This window comes from Mizuhopecten yessoensis, unplaced genomic scaffold, assembly GCF_002113885.1.
Source record: "Mizuhopecten yessoensis strain PY_sf001 unplaced genomic scaffold, ASM211388v2 scaffold8373, whole genome shotgun sequence".
In the NCBI taxonomy this organism is placed as follows: Eukaryota; Metazoa; Mollusca; class Bivalvia; order Pectinida; family Pectinidae; genus Mizuhopecten; species Mizuhopecten yessoensis.
Window position 1 is genome coordinate 416,139 of NW_018407515.1, and position 11,324 is coordinate 427,462.

Sequence of the window (11,324 nt, forward strand, 5' to 3'; positions counted from 1 at the left end):
TAACAAATATGGCGGACATTGATGAGAATGATGCGAAAGTTCTGAAGTTATTTGAGATTGATCGTCTGAAACCCGAACAGAAAAAGATATTCGAAGCTTTATTAGAGAAGAAAGACTGTATGGCGGTGTTGCCTACGCAATTATTAACCAATGGGTACGTTTTCCTTGGCGTCGTAGAAACGTCAGTTCCCGCCACCATATTTGTTTTGGAAAATTAATCTGTTCGATACCCCTCGCTATTTATCTATCAACCATGATATTCCTATTCGCTGGCAAACTTTTGCCAGCGCGCCTCTGATTGGTTCATCTAAAGGTCACTTGAACGTGACCCTGACCGCGGCACATTCAGATGTTCAGGCGGAGCCATGTAATAGATGATTTTAATCAGATTGGGGGAAAACTAGAGTTGGTTTTTTGGTACACCGATAATCAGCAAGGCTAGAGTTTCACACGCGCGGTTACCACGCTGAATGAATATGCTACCCTCAGTTTTGTTAGAGACTTTGATTGCAACGAAGCATTTTAGTTGGCTGTCTTTATAGCAGATACAAAACACCTGTCATTGCTTTTATATATATTATATCATAAAGTCTATGTTGCGTTTTGTTTTTGTTTTTTTGTGTCAAAAATGATGTGTAAGACGGGGCTTTTTTTCTACATAGGTTGTTACGCGCCTGCATATCAAACTTGGTTATTTCAAAAATCATCAAAATGTTTGAAGGTACAAAAGGTATTAAAACTGAATATTTTTATGGTTGGAGGTGTTTCCCTGTAAAGGGCAGTGTTCGTTTGGTTATGACAAATATGCTGTCTGTTAATTATTATGTTTGCAAACACATCTTCATTTTGTGAATATTTTCAGATGAAATAAGACAACATGTTAAAGCCGTTTCAGACAACACCATCTTACTTAGAGTCTAGGCCAAACCATACAAGAGTGACCAACATTTATCTGCTACCTTATAGCTAATAGATCTCTTCCTTTCATCTTCTCTTAGGTCTACGCTTGCTTTACAGTGGTGATTTTGCTAGAACATTGTAACAAGGTGTAGATTTATGAGTGTCGAATTCTTATAATAGATCTGTTCTAAGACATGTACAGTGTATAATAGCATACCCCATGTTCTCTCTTGAATAAAAACAGTTCCCAAAATGGCCACCACATGTTTCTGAGAGTTGTTCCTACAGCCTGCCTCCTCTTTTCCACAATATACAGCAGTGATGATACCATGTCCAGGTTATGACTTTTCAGTGTGACAGCACTATAGAGTGGCCCTGTCATGGCTGCCATCATCTGTGACCACAGCTTTGTAGAGGATGTACAAACAAGCATTATGTAACAAGCTGATAACCATAAAAACAAAGATTTCCTCATCAGGATATTTCTGTAGTTAATAGATATGTACATTCACTACATTGAGGCAGTGGTGGGCATGAAAGTCTAGACAGGGATGTAGCATTAATCAAGGAAATATTTTGTTGACATGTTTACTTTGTCTGTCAGACCGTATGGAAGCGACAACCTGTTGACAGTTGTAAACAGTGTAACCTTCACAATATAACCTCTTCAATGCTAACACTCCATATTCATATCGACCTCTGCACTAATGTTATAATGTGCATGTTACTGTAAGCCATGCTGTCAACCATGGTTGTAAAATAGTATAATGGCCGCACCTTTCTAAATACATCATGTTTATCGTTATTTACCCAGAAATAGATAAGTTTTATTGACTTTCCACTGTATCATTTGGCTATGTGGCCATAAGTTGTCAGACAAAGTCAATATCATTAAGTACAAGTTGAGGCTGAATGAACGCAAACGACACGTCCGAATTTAAAAAAATTATTAATCGTTAGCCAGCGCATGTGTTACTGCAAAATTGTTCCTACTGCTGGTACATAATGGTTTCCAATTGACTTAACTCTAAATGAAGTCTTGTGAAATCTAAACCTGTTACCGTACTCGCCGTAATTAGCACCCCATAAAATGTGATTGCAAAAGTTGTTAAACTTAAACCTTTTGTTATTCTGTGCAAGTTGCAACTGCCATGTTGCTTCAACTCTTTGTAGCTCACCTGGCCCGATGGGTCATGGGCATGAAACTTTAGACAGGGACGTAGCGTTACGTCCGTCGTCCGTCTTCGTCCGTCCGTCGTCAACCTTTTAGTTTAAACAACTTCTTCTGAATAACAAAAAGACCCAGGCTGATGATATTTGGCCAGTAGCATGCTGGGATGAAGAGTTACCAAGCTTGTTCCAATGAATGACCTTTGCCCATTTTCAAGGTCACATGGGTTAAATATGTTCAAATATTTAAACAACTTCTTCTGAATAACCAGAAGGCCCAGGATGATGATATTTGGTCAATAACATGAAGGGGAAAAGCACTACCAAGTGTGTTCAAATGAATTTTCGAGGTCACAGGGGGGTCAAATATGTTTAAACTTTTAAACAACTTCTTTTAGATAACCAAGAGGCCTTGGGTGTTGATACATGGCCAGTATCATGCATGGATAAAGAGCTAACAAGTTTGTTCAAATAAATGACCTTCGCCCATATTCAAGGTCAAATTGCAGGGATCAATTGTCGTAAAAACCTTTTAACAACTTTTTCTGAATTACCAAAAGCTGCAGGGTGATGGTATTTGGCCAGTTGCATGCATTGTCTTAAAAACCTTGAAACGACTTTCTTCTGTATAACCAAACTTTCCAGGGTGATGATATTTGGCCAGTAGCATGGGGGATGAATGGCTACGAAGTTTGTTCAAATTGTATGACCTTCGCCAATATTCAAGGTTACAGGGANCTCTTGTTCATATGTATATTAGTTAAAGTACATTTAGCTCTTTCAAGGAATTGCCATCTTACAAAGGCGTAAAGCCATGTTTACCTTCGATATCCTAATTCCAGCCTTCTTTTTTAGCCTTCCTACTGATACTAACTGCTCGTTGCTTGCGTGCCTGCAGGTCCCGGAGTGTAACCAGTCTGGTTGTATGGTTTCCAGGGGATATCCGTATCTTTTTGTGCACCTGTAATAAACGATGANGATGTTGAAATCTTTAAAAACCACATTGATATATAATCTTAAATCTTGAAACAACTTCTTCTGAATAACCGAAATGCACAGCATGGTATTATTTAGCCAATAACATGCTGGGATGAAGGGCTACCACGTTTGTTCAAATGAATGACATTGACCTTTATTGAAGGTCACAGGAATAAAATATGTTCAAATTTTTTTAAAGACTTCTAAATAAACAAAAATCCCAGGATAATGATATCTGGCCAGTAGCATGCTAGGATGAAGGGCTACACATTTTGAAAACAGGATATTAATTTTGCTGGCTCTATGCATCCATCTGTCCATCTCGCACACTTTTCTTTTCATGTGATGATTATATAAAATTGTCCTAAAATTATCCAATGTAAACTAAACTCAGTATATATATGCACCCACAATGAAATCACTCCAACAGACTCCTGCAACCAATGTTTAACTTTATCTTAACAATAGTTTGTACTAGCACAGATTTGTTAGGTGTTTTAAAACGGGACCCTAACCAGTGATTTTCTTACTTCCTTTCGAAAGGCCTGAGCTTTTGCCTGTTGATTTGGAAAAATATCACCCACAAAAATCATGATTTTGTGAAATAAAGTGATTTTTTGCATTGATATTTAGACAAAACAACAAACACTAATTGGGAGAATGGGCCCTAAAAAAGGCCGTATATAAAGGCCCCAAATTAACCTTAAAAAAATCACTGCTAACTTCGAATTGGCAAATTTTGTTGCTATTTTGCATTTGTATAATTCCAAACGTATCAAAGCAGATCTACATATTTCATTTGAAATTAAATCGATTACATAATTATGCAACATTTCTATATTAATCCTGTAATAATATATATGCTTGACAAACCCTTAATTTTCAACTTTGGAAATCTTGGCGCCTACTGGTTAAAACGTCTGACATTCTGCTACCACTAGCTAGCCCTTCACCACTGACTCGCAGGATTGACACCTACAGTGTACGTGGTGCAGTCGCCAGGTACTGGCCATAGGTCACTAATTTTTCCCCAGTAACTCCCATCTTTTCTCCACTACTAAAACCTTGCACGTCCTTAAATGACCATAGCTGTTTATAGCATATAAAACATAAACAAACCAACCCTAACCTCTCATATTTAGGATATATATCTACACAATTTTACACATTGGGAAACTGTATTTTGAAATTGGAATAATAGCAGTACTGTAAGAATTAAAGTAAATGCCAGTCACTTAATTAACCATGCATGCTTAATTACCAACACCACGTAACCATGTTTTTTATGCCATGAATTACAGCCACCAATGGCCTTGTACTTTCATAAAAATAATATGAAATAGGCACTGCCTATAAGTGAGCGCACATACATGTAGTTCAGTAACCTTTGTGACGAAAGTGTAGATCTCGGGCGCCTAGGGTAACAAAACGAACAGAATTCCTCTTTAGGACATACGTGCGCTGAATATTCTTCCATGAAAAAGAAATGAATGGTAGTTTAAAAATAATATATTTTAATTAAGAAAACCTGTCAGATATTCCATGTAGGCCTTTTTGTTCTTACTTATTTACTATTAACACCCTTGTCAATATATTGCCTGATTCCTTTAGGGCACAATTTTTTCAAGATAAAATGAAAGAAATGTGTTCTACTGTGCATAGAAAATATTAATTAACAAGGCAAAGTATTGGAAGGCAATCCAAAGACCCCCATGGCCACCAGTAAGAATTTTTATACACAAACAGTACACTTATGTCAGGAAGCATAAAGGTCACAGTGAGGTCATAATGACCTACTTCACTCCGCCATCCCAAGATGTCCTTGTTCACCAATTCTGGTTACTCCAGGTGAAAAACCATATACCACGTACACATATTTTCAAAAGTAAAGGTCAAAGGTCAAGTCATACGTCACAATGATTTAAATCTTGCACTATTCACTCCACCATCGAAAGATGTCCTTGTGAAATAGTAAAGAAGATATGACCCAGTCCAATTTTTTCAAAAGTTGAGGTCAAATGTCAAATCATATAGGACACAGTGAGGTCAGTTCATGAAAATCTACATGTTTGCCTAAATTGCCAAGCCCAATACCCCAGGCTATTAAAAAATGTCCATGTTTACTTTGAAACATAAGTTGGTCTTGTATTTGTTTTTTCAAAACAACCTTCCAACTATATTTCACTAATTATTATGTTGTGTATCTCGGCCATGTATGACTTCTTGAAGAGGCTAGCATGATTGTACTCCTGGGTGGTACCAGACCTGCGGAAAACTTTGGTAGCTCTCTATGGATTGCCAGTAGGTGTTTTTCATTATAGGACACCGATTTCAACCATTTCAATGTTATAAGGTCACCATGCTGGAGTGACAGAACCCTAGGAGCAATCACAGTTAGTACGAGTCTATAATCTTTTCATAACCTGCAAAGAGCATGGTAATTTCTAAGTACACACAGACAAAAAATAAAGAACTGATCATGTTGTTACAACATCTCTCATTTACAAGCTTTACCTGGTCAATAGGTGAAATATCTGGATCTTATGTTATACAAGAGATACATGGACCTGAGTTGTAATGCAATTATGTTATTTGTTGTAGTGATGTGAAAATCAAACAAAAACAGAACAAAAGTTCATTTAATCCAAAAAAGGCTTTTTGAATTCCTTGAGAGAAATTCATGTTGGGAGTGACCAACATATATAATTGAAATATCATTTTTGGTGGGTACATAATTGTCTGACATACGCTAATATTGCTGACAATTTTCAGGAAAATGATATACATGTAGTGGAGGAATGAACGACACAGGAGTAATGAAATAACAATTTCAGATATAGCGACTTAGGACCTTTCCATCCATGAAGAGTGTTTGATTCTAGCATATCTGGATCTTAAGAAGAAGATTGTTGAAATTTCAGCCAATTTGCCCTCTTTGGTCCCTCCCTTCAGGCACTAGGGAAGGTTCAGGATCTTAATTTTCATAGCATCGAAATTCAGTCACATGATGGTCATTCCAACCAACTTTGAATTTGTACCCAAAAGTGTTATTTCCCCATATAAACTACAGTAGGGCCAAAAACAAGATTTACATATGCTTCGGGTAATCTGATCATGACCTACCTCAAATTTTTCCTGTGGACCTTAGGGAACATTTTATCACCTACTTTGAATCCATGAAGATCATTTCACTGTTATGGTCATGGGATCCTGACCACATTCTTGACAGAATAATAACAATTGAAATGCATAGAAATTCCTTTTTCTTACATTTGTTATTACCCTGTAAGTATATATTGATCCATATTATTATTTTTTAAATCAAATAAAATTGCCTACTTACTGACCAAGCCTATTTTTCTCTGGAATGTTGCCTGAAAAACATTTTTGTTTTGGTTTAGCCTAAATATTAATCCTTTCTCAAGGAGGAATGAATGATCCAGAGGTAGCAAAATATTCATATATTTGAAATAGGCCTGCAGGACCTTTCTGTCTATGATTTTAGCATCTCTGTACCTGAATAAGAAGACTGTTGAAAATTTAGTCTATTTGACCTCTTTTGGGCTCAAACTCCTGGCAGATTAGATCCACATATAATTCATAAATTTGACTTGCATTTGACCATGGAACTTTCCTTCAAAAATTAACTGAAGTGATTACTATGACGGACAAAAGGCATTCACAAGAGGTCAACACCAAGACTTTGATAGCTAAATAAAATAAGTTTTCTAGGTTAAGTTCACAAATCATAAATGTAATACCCACTGCCTACCAAGATGTTCGAATGTCATGTTGTTGTATGAATGCAGTAAAGAACAAATCAACAAGGTTACATATATTTATATAAAATGTACCAAGTAATGGGAAATGAGTTATATATAACTAGTTGTTTGTGTTTATATATGTTTTGCAGTATTTACATAATTTCAAGCTGTACTATTATTTCCACCAGGATTTGAACCTGGGTCTCCCACCACAGAGTGGCGAGTGTGATGACCACTACACTATAGAAATATCTTTAGCACAACTGACCTTTTCTTTCAAGTTTTATTCCCATTTTTGTATATATATATTTTTTTTACATGTTTTTGCCTTTGCACTTATATTTACGTTCTCCTCTGCTTTTCTTATCAAATTGGGAATTGACATACCAATGTAGCGGAACTGGACTGGGTAGATTGTCGGCGAACAGATAGCTCAATTGGTAGAGTGTCCAACTAGAGTTCGGAAGGTCTGGCCGGGGATTTTTCATCTCCCTTTACACCGGTATATATGTCAGCTTCACAAAATATATTATATATACACCAATCATCGGGAAAACAAACCCAAATGGTAAATAAACTAGTACGATATGTACTGGCAAAAATTAGGTTAAACGGGCAGGTAAAACCTCCCGACAAAAATTGTTAAAACGCATAAAGCTAACAATGTGGATATCACCATCGGTCCAACGCTTGAAGACACGTGGCATATAAGGGAAGAGGTATGAAAATAGGATAGATTGATCAAAGTATGCTAACAATTCAGGACAGCTAGAAAACAAATGAAGTTGAATAGTAGAGTTAATATAGGATAGGTAAAAATTGGAAAGAAAAGAAAGGTGACAATGCTTAACACGCCAGCAAGCAGGCCTGTCGTCGCAGTGGGATAATACCTGATACTATACAATAGTCATATCGTACAGACAAAATCGCGTGAAAATATTCACATAGATCGTGATAAAACGAGGCAAAGTAACGAAAAATTTGATATTTCATAAACATAAAAAACAAAGAAACATTTACAATACTGACTGAGAACACCTTATAGGCTTGTGAAAAATCAAAGTCCAGGAACGCGCGAGTTCTCCATCTGACCGGTCAAACTGGCTTTCGGTGGTCACCTCCGTGTTGTCATCGGGAGTCCGTTGCCCTGGAACCAGGTCTCCGTTAGAGATCTCCAGAGGGGAAATATTGGAGTGCCGTCCCTTCTTTGCTAGTTGAAACCCAGCGTCGGTACTCGCTCGCTTGGTCGTGTGCGTTGCCTGCTTCCCATTTTCACCACTCCCTCCGGTTGAGGGGCTCGTGGCTTCTAATATCGGTACTGCCGTTATAATCGTAGGGATCTTATCCGGTGTCGGCTCTTCCCGTGTCGGAACGTTTGCTGATAATACAGAGGCCGCTGTATGGGCGACTTTGGAAGCATAGGACGGTATCGTCGTATTTTCCGGTTTACCTGGACATTGAGACCGAACATGTCCTATTTGCTTACATCGGAGACAAATAGGCGGACGACCTGGCTCCATAATGAGTGCCGATTTACCAAACAACATAGTTCTATGAGGGATCCTATCCTGACCACCTTCCCTGATAACCAAGTTGAAAATCCTTGTACCCGTCTCTAATGTCACACCACCAACGGAAGTCGTCTCACGGCTAATATTTACCACAGTTCCATAAAAACCATGAAAATGGCTGGCAATGGCATCGTCTGCTACCCATGAAGGTAGCCATTGAACCCGTATGGTTAACGCCGCCGGTCACAGCACTCGGGATGAAGAGTGAAGTATTGGTAGGCAATATCTCCATGCTCCACAATCGAATTGGCTAAGTTTTCGGTCGCCAACGTCGCAAACCAGGTACTCGGTGCTTCACACCTGACAATGGACTGGATCTCCGTCCCATGAAGGCCGCTCTCAGTCAGAGCCTTTACAATATCGAACCGAGTAACGGTGTTCTTTCGTGTTCCGGTGACTTGGAAACGGACAGATCTTCTCAAAACATCAAAGTCTATGTGCTTGTCAGCCATACTTGCCAAGAATAGGGAAACAACCAAACACGGTAGCCCCTGTACCAGGTGAGTATGCTAGCTTTGGAGACGACATCATGTTATAGATTTGCAATCATCCTAATTATCTAATAAAACAGGTTTATCCTTAACCAAATCCAACCAAAAATCTTTAACAGAAATCGCCCTATCTTGTAATACACTATTATTTAATTTCCAATAAGATGGACCAAATATAGCCTCTGAGAATAATTTCATTTTCAACAATACAAAATCATGATCTGAACTCCCTGTCGGGAAAACCTACTGCGTAGTAGATAATCTTTTAAAAAAACAAGAAATATAAAATCTGTACAAGCATCTATAAATTTAAAATCATGACAAATATTCTTTAATAACTTCATACAGGCTAAACCTTCTTGGGATTACCACCAATTTTATCTATAGAAACATTTTCTACACAGTTAAGGTCGCCAGCAAAAATGACTGGTCTCCTACATGACTTGAAAAAAAACCTCTCCGCTCCACATCTCTGTTAGGAGCATATACATTAACGATTATCACCGTCTAGATATTTGAAATCAACATGCATAACCCTACCATCCCTATCAATATCAAAAATTTTGTAACCCGACATCAATTAAAAAAAATATACCGCTGTATCTCTGCTATTAAAGGTACCGAAATTCCAAATGGCTTTATTACATTTACATATTTTTCAATCTGTCGACCAACCTTCAGATTAGAAACATGGGTTTATTATAATAAAACAATATGTATACTATGGTAACGCACAAAATCACAAAGTTCATATTGTTTAGAACGTGTCAAAAATCCATTATCATATCATATGAATTGATTGAAACATATTGTATTCGTTCAATCTAACAAATGGGATTAGGCACAAGTTATCACAACTTAGAAACGCCTTCTCCCAAAATTACATTGTACATATTAACATATCTACAATATAATACACTTTCATCAAATTAAGTTTTCTAAATGTATATATCTAAGAAGAGGGGAGTTCAAAAAAAACAGAATAGAAATTGGATGTAGTAAAGCCAGGGGAGAAGCAAAAAGGAGGGGAGGAGGGGGGGGGGGGGGACATGTATTAAAGAAAAATATTCACAAGGGACCTTAAAACCGACTACTGCTTTTAATAAAAGTCTGAACTGATTTAAAAATACTTCCGTTTTGCTCATCCGACAGGTTTTGAGAACCACAAAGAATAACATTGATTGTGACGCTAAAATACTGAGAAAAACTATCGAATAAAAGCTCACGTTGTTTTCTATACAATACACAATCCAAAAAATAATGCACTACATTTTCGCAGTTGTTTCCACATGCACAATATGGATCATTAATAATATTAACTCGAAACAAATCATATTTTAACTTACTACAAGCATGTCGCCACCTTGTAGGTAAAACATCTAACTTTCTATTTCCCACATAATAATAAATAGGCAATACATCAGGGTTACCGCGTTGAATTTCAGATTTAAAACGGTTGATGGATGGCTGCTCTCTGACATTGATTGGTAATTATTCCATAATCTAACAGAAGACGGAATGAAAGATTCATAAGAAATAGATAATCGAAAATTCGGAACAGTGTAGTTTTCATTATTTCTAACGTTGTACATATAACGTTCCTCTGTTCTTGGAGGAGGAAGATTACTTAAATAGGAGGGAGTTAGATTATTATGAAGTTTATACATAAATTAAAGTTTCTTAAGTTTCCTTCTTTCTGATAATGGTCGAAGTTGGGATTCTTCATATAAAGATTGTTAACTTGCGAAAGAAGGCATGCCGGTGATTACTCTTGTGGCCTCAAGTTGAACTTGCTCCAGCTTGTTTACGTCTGTCAGAGAACAACTATCCCATACCTCACATGCATATTCTAATACAGGCAACACAAATACTTTGAATATCTAAACAAGATGACGAAGAATGCATCAAAGAAGTATCATCAGCAAATAAACGTCAAATACTATTCAAATTATCAACAATATCATTTATATGTATTAAAAACAAAAGTGGCCCCAACACACTTCCATGTAGAACACCTGCATTTATTGAGCCTGGATCAGAATACACATTTTTAACTAAAACTTGTTGCTGCCGTCCTAATATGTAATTTTTTAACCAATTTAATAGACCACCTCTCATACCATATGCTTCTAATTTAATTAATAAACCCCTAACCATACACGGTCAAATGCTTTTGATATATCACAAAAAATAAGGCAGGTTTGGTTTTTATCTTCAAGATAATAACATATATTATGGTATATTTCTATTAATTGATGACATAAAACCAGATTGTTTTTCATAAAATAAGGAGTTATCAAGAAAAATATATAAATATACTTAAACGCTACTCTTTCGAAAACTTTACCGATACAGGATAATAAGTAGTTGGGCGATAATTGGACACCAAATGTCTGTCCCCTTTTTTAAATAAGGATAGAACAACTCCCTTTTTCCAAATTTCAGGGAAA